We start from the raw sequence: 8,374 nt of genomic DNA, 5'->3' as shown, positions 1-8,374 counted from the left end.
TCATAACAAGAAATGCAATCAATTAAAAACATCAAAAGCTGACCAATATTTAAAAAACAAAAAAAAAAAGCTTTCATATCAATTTAGTGAACTTCTAAGCTATCAATTGCTGATTGGATGTTGAATATTACATCCAAAGAACACACAGCAGTACAATATTGACCAAAATAAACTCAGGTAAAGCACATGGCTTTTCGTTGGGAGGAAAAAGAAAAAACCAAGACAGTAAAAAATATTGCATCTAACTTTGACCATAAGCTTATCTAAGTTACTATTAGGATCAAAGGTGGCTGAAATCTTATATGCATATTATGTGCAACTATTATCTAATGAAACTGACATTATTTTTAAAATGAAGATTTGAAAACTAAAAATATAAATAAACTAAAAACCAAGGAATAATAATAATAATAATAAAACCATGTACGAGAAACGCAGAATATATTGATAATAAAAAAACAATTAACAGCCAGGCCAAATGAATACTTTCTAGGCATCTTAAAAATTTCTTGCTCACCGCCTAAAAATATTTTGATCACATGAAAGAAAGGAGTCGCTTCTTAACTAGGAAAGAGAGATACCCTTGGAATATGAAGAAGGTAAAATCATGGCTGCCTTTTGGGACGGGGCAAGAGAGCAAGAAGAATCTTTTTCCTAGGGCCCTGCAAATCAAACAGGGACACCATTCAAAATCATTCATTTCCTACTTATGCATATTCACCAGATTTCAAGTAAAAGACCCATAATTCAACTAAATTGAAGCCTAATGAAGAAAGTATGATACTCATCATCAGAAATATATGTCCATGCGTGAATCAGTTATTCATTTCAGCACATCGATTATGAAAATGAAGGGCAAAATTTTAACAATAAATAATACAGGTACAGAAAAGGTGAAATACCATAGGTATTCCTAGCTCTTTAAGGCCATTTTCCCCATCTGCTTCAGTGCAGTCATGTCCACCTGAGTTAAATATCATATCGACGGATCAGCTGATCGTGGAGAATACAGATCAAAACACAAAACAAGCAATTATCCAATCAGAACCAAAATATAGCTCCATGATATTTCAGTAACTTAAGCAATTTGCATGATAGAACAGTTGCAGCAACTTAAAGATATTTCTCTACATACAACAATCTGTTTAGAAACATTAGTGATTAGTAACCAAATGTCTTGAAGATACTTGGCATTGGTTTATAAGACATTAACAAGTTTGACAACATAAACAAATATTGCAACCATTTCAAACAGACCAATATCAGCCATAGTTGGCAGAACAAACATCTCTGAGATTTATTAGAGTATTTTTGTATTTTATTTAAAGTAACATCAATAAAATATGCACCCACATCTATGTACCATAGTGCCCACATATAAATATTTTCTGTTGTCTTTCTACTACTTAATTAAAATCCTTCACCCCTTTTCTGTCTCTTCAAGGAGAGGGCTGTTGATCGGGAATGGGGAGGGAAATGAGGGCACATGAATCATCCTTTTTTATCTTCTAATTACAAGAGGAACTCATAAAGATGGTTAGATGATAAGATGTAATCTATGAAGCAAAAAAACATAGCAAGCAACAAATTACTAAGAAGAAATAACATAGCAAATGAATACGCATCTTTTTCATATCTGAATAGTCTTCCAAAGCATCTCCGAACACCTTTTATCTTTCAAAAAAGAAAAGAAATTATCCTTACTCAGAAACTAAGGCTCTAGATTACTTACTTCTTCTGCCTTGAAAATAATTGCATACTTTCCCAGTCCCAGTGAATGCAGCAAGCCTTCAACAGTTTGTTGCTCAACACCCTATACATCTCCGAACACCTTTTATCTTTCAAAAAAGAAAAGAAATTATCCTTACTCAGAAACTAAGGCTCTAGATTACTTACTTCTTCTGCCTTGAAAATAATTGCATACTTTCCCAGTCCCAGTGAATGCAGCAAGCCTTCAACAGTTTGTTGCTCAACACCCTATACAGCAGTCACCCAAAATGAAGGGGAAAAGAATGGTAAGAAAATCCATCTAAATGCTCCATCTAAATACCGTTTTTCAAATCAAGGTACACTTTAAAGAAAGTCTTTGGGACCACACAAATACTAGTTTTTATACACGAGCTGTAAAGCGAACAACATTGAACACTTAATAAGTTACTAGATTCTTATCTACCTCAGACAGAGATATTTTATGACAAGTCTTGACTTTCCTAGCATAGTGGTCTGAGAATAAGATTACAACATTTTTTGGACCATTTAAAAGATGAAAACATGGTAAATTATCATACCAAGTATACCATGAGTTATATGGTAAGGAACAAACTGAATTCATGAACACAAGCAGATGTTCACAAGAAAATATAATCAGAAAAAAAGATGTAAAAAATGTTAGTTGCACGATTCACTAGTAGAACAGAAAGTTGATGGCAAATAGCATGTACCACGTATGAAGGCTTTTGTACAATAATACTTGGAGGAATTGGAACTGGAATTTGGGGGCCTTCGCTGAAGTAGTTGGCAATCTAGACTTTGTAACAAAAGATGTTGTACTCACAGGCCCTGGAGCATCAAAAACATCTTTTCCCATGTAAGAAACTGCTCTGACATCATCATATGTCTTGTTTACTTGCCTTCTCTGAATCTCTCCAACATTTCTTGGGGGAGATAAACCCCTAGAAGTACCCATTACTCTATCTGGAGAACATTGTCTCAAATGATCTGATGTCCAAGGAGAATATGAACTTCTTGAAGTGGTAACACGAGGAAAATCATCTGCACTTCTTGTGTAAGGAATTCTGCCTGGGATACTAGTTTCCCTAGAGTCTGGCACTCTCTCCCTCGGTTCAGGTATTCGCACCCTAGAATCAAGCATTTGATATGTCTCATAAGGCTGTCCTGTTCTTGACAACTTTGCACGAAGATCCATATCCTTCTGGTTTACATCACTCTGAGCCCGTCTAAACACATTTTTTTGCATGAGTTTAAATCGGAGGTCATTTTTACCAATGTGAACAGCTTTTTTCCCCAAAAAAGAGGTTACATTAGTAATCTCACAAACAGTTCATAGATCAGGAAAAAAAAGATTTTGCAACACAGAGGCATAAGTTTGTTACCAATCAAGCCATTGGCATTCAAGCTTGTAGTATAACCATCACCTCTTTGTCTGTCGAAAAGTCAAACCAGCAACACAATAACTTTTTTACACAAGTAAACTTCACTGATAAGCTATTAAGCTAATAGGGAAAAAGTTTACAAACATAGAAAATAAAAGCCAGAGGTAGGGCAATGAATTACTTTTCATGGCCTAAAGAGCTGCGATTTATTTTCTCTAAGAGAATCCTTATCAAACAAATATCCAACAGTCGAAGTGGAAACAGGATGCATTCCTGAATTCCATATTATTACAAATAATGTTGGATGAAAAAGGAAACTAAACACATTAATGTCTAATAGACAGTGTCAAGTCCAGGCAACCCATATAACCAAATACATTGTTTTAGTCTAAAAAATCCCTAAACTATGTGGTCTAATTTGCAAGCTCCATATGATACAATACAACATCATCACTATCATCCACAAGGAAATACAGAAAACAACTTAAATTGCCATTGCACAAGCACCAATGTAGCAAACCAAGATTTATAAATGCTGATAAAACAACAGCAAAATTCTTAAAGCCATACCGATTGTTGTTCAGCTGACTTCCTTGCAACAAAGAACCATCTACATTGCTACCTAACCTATCCCTTACAGACCGCTTACTTCCAGAAACATGATGAGAATCAGAAAAGTCACCACTGGATGTATGCCCAGCCCTCTTCACCACCTACACCAACATAATCAATACAGTTCAAAGAGCCAACAAAAAATTTAAGGGAACTACGCCAACAATATTCTTTGGGAAGAAAAAGCTTAAATACTTTAATGAATAATAAGGAGAAATCTAGCTGTCGTAACCATTTTAAAAAAAAAAATAATTCAAATATTATTTTAAAAAAACAATTATGCCTCTACCAAGCTACAGTAAATCGCTCAAAATGAAATTGGATAAAACTTATGCTCAGCCTATATCCTAAATTTGACCAGCAACCAGGCAAACAATTAAGCAACATCACCAAAAATTACTAAAAGAAACAGAAAATAAATATTAAGAATAAATAAAGTACAAAAATACCTGGCCAGTACGACCGAGAGTAATAGTAACACGACCCCGCGAAGCTTCTGCCATGAAGAAACCCTAGACAAGTTAAAGATCGATTATTCGTTCTTTCGGTAATGACTTCTGAAAGATAAACTAAAATGGTGCTTATCAGCGCCTTTTTCAAAATAAAAATAAAAAACGTAGAAGAACAGAAACCCTAAAACACCTCAATAGTGAAAATTTACCGTTTGTTTTTAGAGATTTTAATCTTCGACGGTGAGGAAAAAGACAGGAATGCAAAGTAAAGGCCGCCGTTTTAAGAGAAAAATTCTTGTCCGGGAATTTTAGGGTTTGGCAAAGAGAGAATCTTAGAACGTAGAAGAAAAAGGGAAAGAGAAGAACAAAGAGAGGAACTGTGGAAAATTTTCAGTGCTGTTGATCTTGGTTGTTCATTTCAATATTAGACGTGTCATTCGTTTAACGAATATGGGACTTCCATCAACTATTTTGTCCCTATTCTTTGAATTGTTATTTTAAATCTCATTCTACAAAATTTAAAAGGGTAAGTTATGTCATTTAATCACTCATTTATTTTTTTTAATTTTATTTTGATCGTTTTATTTGGTAAATTTAATAGGATAATATGATAGAGAGAAAAATGACTCTTGTGGGGTGTTAGAGAAATTATTTCTCAAACAGTATGAAATAAACTGTAGATGAGGAAAGACGTTCGGAAAACATAATGTCTTTCCCATTGTATGTAATTTGAACGTTAAATTAAACGGACTAATAATACAGAAGATGTTGATTGATTCATACGTCTTTTCAAAAACGTCGGATGAAACACTATAGTAGATAGTTTAACTCAACAAATAATTTTTCTAACACTCTAAATTCACTAACGACAACAGGGGTGTAAATGAACAGAACGTTCGATGAATTATTCGTGAACCGTTCATTTAAGTTCGTTTGTTGAGCTAAATAAACGAGTATGGACAAAAAAATTTATGCTCATTTAATAAACAAACAAACAAGAGCAGATGTGTGTTCATTTATGTTCAAAAACAAGCTCGTTTATCGGCTCGTTCATTTATGTTCTTGAATATGCTCGTTTACCCGGGTTTTTTTCCTTTCATTTTTTATATTTTAAATATTTATGAAAGTAGGGACTAAATTAAACACACCGTTAAAGTTAAAATTTAAATTGTGAGTTTTAAAGAGTTTAGGTGTAATACCCCAAATAATAGGCTAGTGATTAAATTAAAAGGAATTAAAAATTTGGAGGACTAAATTGAGTAATTGGTAAAGTATAAGAAATGACTTAAGTAAGACCAATTTGTAAAAGATAGTTTATTAAAAGCCATTTTAGTTTATTAAAAGGCATTTTGGTCTTTTAGGTGAAATGAATTTAAAACCTATTTAAATTAGGGATTTAAGAAAAAGAGGAAAGGGGAAAAGTTTATTTCTCTTCTCCTTCTTCCCGTACAAGGACCACCCTCTATAGCTCAAAGATAAACTTCAATTTAATCAGTTTTTCCTTTCGATTATGGGTTGTTTTTACAACCTTAAGCGATATGTAAGCAAAAGGGAGCGTTAAATAGGATTATAACAAAGGTATGGATGAAATATTAGAGATTTAAGAAAATGAGTTTTGAAATGATATGTTAGTATATTGGTGTTTATTGAGGTTTACTGGTAGATTTGACTTGCCAAAGAGGTAAATGAGAGATTAGAATTATTAGATGGGATTAAGAACATATTAGAAAAAGTGGTTTGATTCTTGGAATTGAATGTTCTTGAATGATTTTAGATGTTCTAAGAGGATAAATGAAGGAATGTTAGTATGGATAGTTAAGGAAGAGTTTAATAGTATTTTATGGGGTAAATATAACGAGAATTGACCACATTAGGATGAAAATTGAGTTGAAAACTGGAAATTCTGGGCAAGGGTATCGGTATTGCTAAGAACAGTACCGATACGATTGGTTAAAAGGAGAAAAATTAGATGAGTAGTACCAATACTGATTTAATCAGTATCGATACCGATGAGGTAATATTGATACCAGGATGAGGGGTATCGATACCAAGAAACATCGAATCTAATTTTGGTATCGATACCAATAGGGGGTATCGGTACCATAGTAGGGTAGTATATATATCATGGTAAAGGTATCGATATCAAGCAACATCGAACCTATTTTTGGTATCGATACCCGACTGGGGTATCGATACCATAGTATAGAAGTATCGGTACTATGGTAGTAGTATCGATACTATGGAGTCAGAAATGTTAAAATAGGCTGATATTGTTATAGAAAGTTAATGATATGTCCTTTTGAGTATTATTTAAGTATAATTATTAGGAAGAATACTAACAATTGATATTGTATGTGTCATTATAGGATGCTTGAGTAGATCGAAACCAAGCTCCCGAAACAAGCAAAACTAAGGGCAAAGGCAAAGTACTAGAGTAATCAACCTTATATTTGGGATACATAGCGAGGAAAGTCAGGTGAGTGCATTTAATTATGCACGTACATGCTACAATAGTTATAGTTGTAGAAATGATTAATGTAAGTATGGTGATTACCAAATGGCACTCCGTGTGCAAAACGTTAAGAAATTCATAATAAGTGTCTGAATTTCCGTATATGGCACTTCGTGCGCTAACATGATAAGAAGTGTATGAATTTATGTATTGGACACCTTATGTGCTAAAGGATAAGAAATTTATACTAAGTGTATGAATTTTCGTATCGGAAATATATGGGTATAAGCATAAGAACTATGTAATAAGGAAATGGGTCTTTATATTAGTAATGTATATGCAAACCACATAGATTTTAAAAATGGTTGATAAATGATGATATTAGCACTAGGGATGTAAATTATAGAATACGAATTGAATTAAAAGATTCTATGAGAGATGAAATTGTCAGAAGTTCATAATAGAAGGTGAATTATCATAATTGTATTGGATGAGTAATCCATGTAAATTATAGTAAAATTGAGGTATTATTGCACTGACATTATGGGAATAAACCAAAGAATGTATAAAGATGGAAAGGGTTAATTGATATGATGAATGATTACTATAGTAGATACTGCTCTAAAATAAAAGATCAAGAGGCCTAACTGTGCATATGATAGAAATGTGTCAATTATGCCAGTTAGATGAAAGATTAAGTGTCTTTGAAGCCTAACTGTGCATATGGCATAAAGGTGTCATTTATGCCAGTTAGATGAAAGGCTAGGTGCCTTTGAGGCCTAACTATGCATATGATAGAAAGGTGTCAATTATGCCAGTTACATGAAAGGCTAACTGTCTTTGAGACCTAATTGTGCATATGACATAAAGGTGGCAATTATGCCAGTTAGATGAAAGACTAAGTGTATTTGAGGTCTAATTACGCATATGACAAAAAGGTGTCAAGTATGCCAGTTAGATGAAGACTAAGTGTCTTTGAGGCCTAACTGTGCATATGACAGAAATGTGTCATTTATGCCAGTTAGATGAAAGACTAAGGGCCTTTGAGGCCTAACTGTGTATATGATAGAAATGTGTTATTTATGCTAGTTAGATGAACAGTTAAGTATCGCTGAGTAAAAGAAAAATGGCCTAGCTATGCAATTGGCAAAAAGGTGTCAATTATGCCAGTTAGATGAACTATTAAGTATCATTGAGTAAAAGAAAAATGGCCTAGCTGTGTAATTGGCAGAAATGTGTCAATTATGCAGTTAGATGAACGGTTAAGTACCGTTGAGTAAAAGAAAAATGGCCTAGCTGTGCAATTGGCAGAAATGTGTCAATTATGCAGTTAGATGAACGATTAAGTACTGTTGAGTAAAAGAATAATGGCCTAACTATGCATTTGCAGAAATGTGTCAATTATGCCAGTTAGACAAACGTTAAACAATGTTGAGTAAGAGAATAAAGAAATTTTAATGTATTGCGATATGAAGGGATGATATATATAGATTGTACAACAATGCATAATGGTATGAATGAATGTTATAAAGGAAAAGATAAACATAATATCAAAGGCATGAAAGGATGCCATAAATGAAAAGTATAATAATGTATAAAAGGCATGTAAGGATGACATTGAAATGCATATAGGTGCATTATAATGATGAATGGAGGATATCAATGAAAATAAAGAATAATGACTAAAGAGATAAATGAAAAGGAAAAATGTAAAGGAAGATAGATATGCTAAGCATACGAAAAAA

At 33.2% G+C, this 8,374-nt stretch overlaps 1 pseudogene; it reads right to left on the bottom strand.

Annotated features, from left to right (window-relative positions):
• Positions 1-466: 466 nt before the first annotated feature.
• On the bottom strand, positions 467-4,566 carry LOC120187571 (annotated as a pseudogene).
• Between the last annotated feature and the right edge of the window lie 3,808 nt (positions 4,567-8,374).

This window comes from Hibiscus syriacus, unplaced genomic scaffold (genome assembly GCF_006381635.1).
Source record: "Hibiscus syriacus cultivar Baekdansim isolate YM2019G1 unplaced genomic scaffold, ASM638163v2 tig00113725_pilon, whole genome shotgun sequence".
Lineage (NCBI taxonomy): Eukaryota > Viridiplantae > Streptophyta > Magnoliopsida > Malvales > Malvaceae > Hibiscus > Hibiscus syriacus.
Note: the sequence above shows the minus strand (reverse complement) of the source record. Positions and strands in the feature narration are given on the sequence as shown.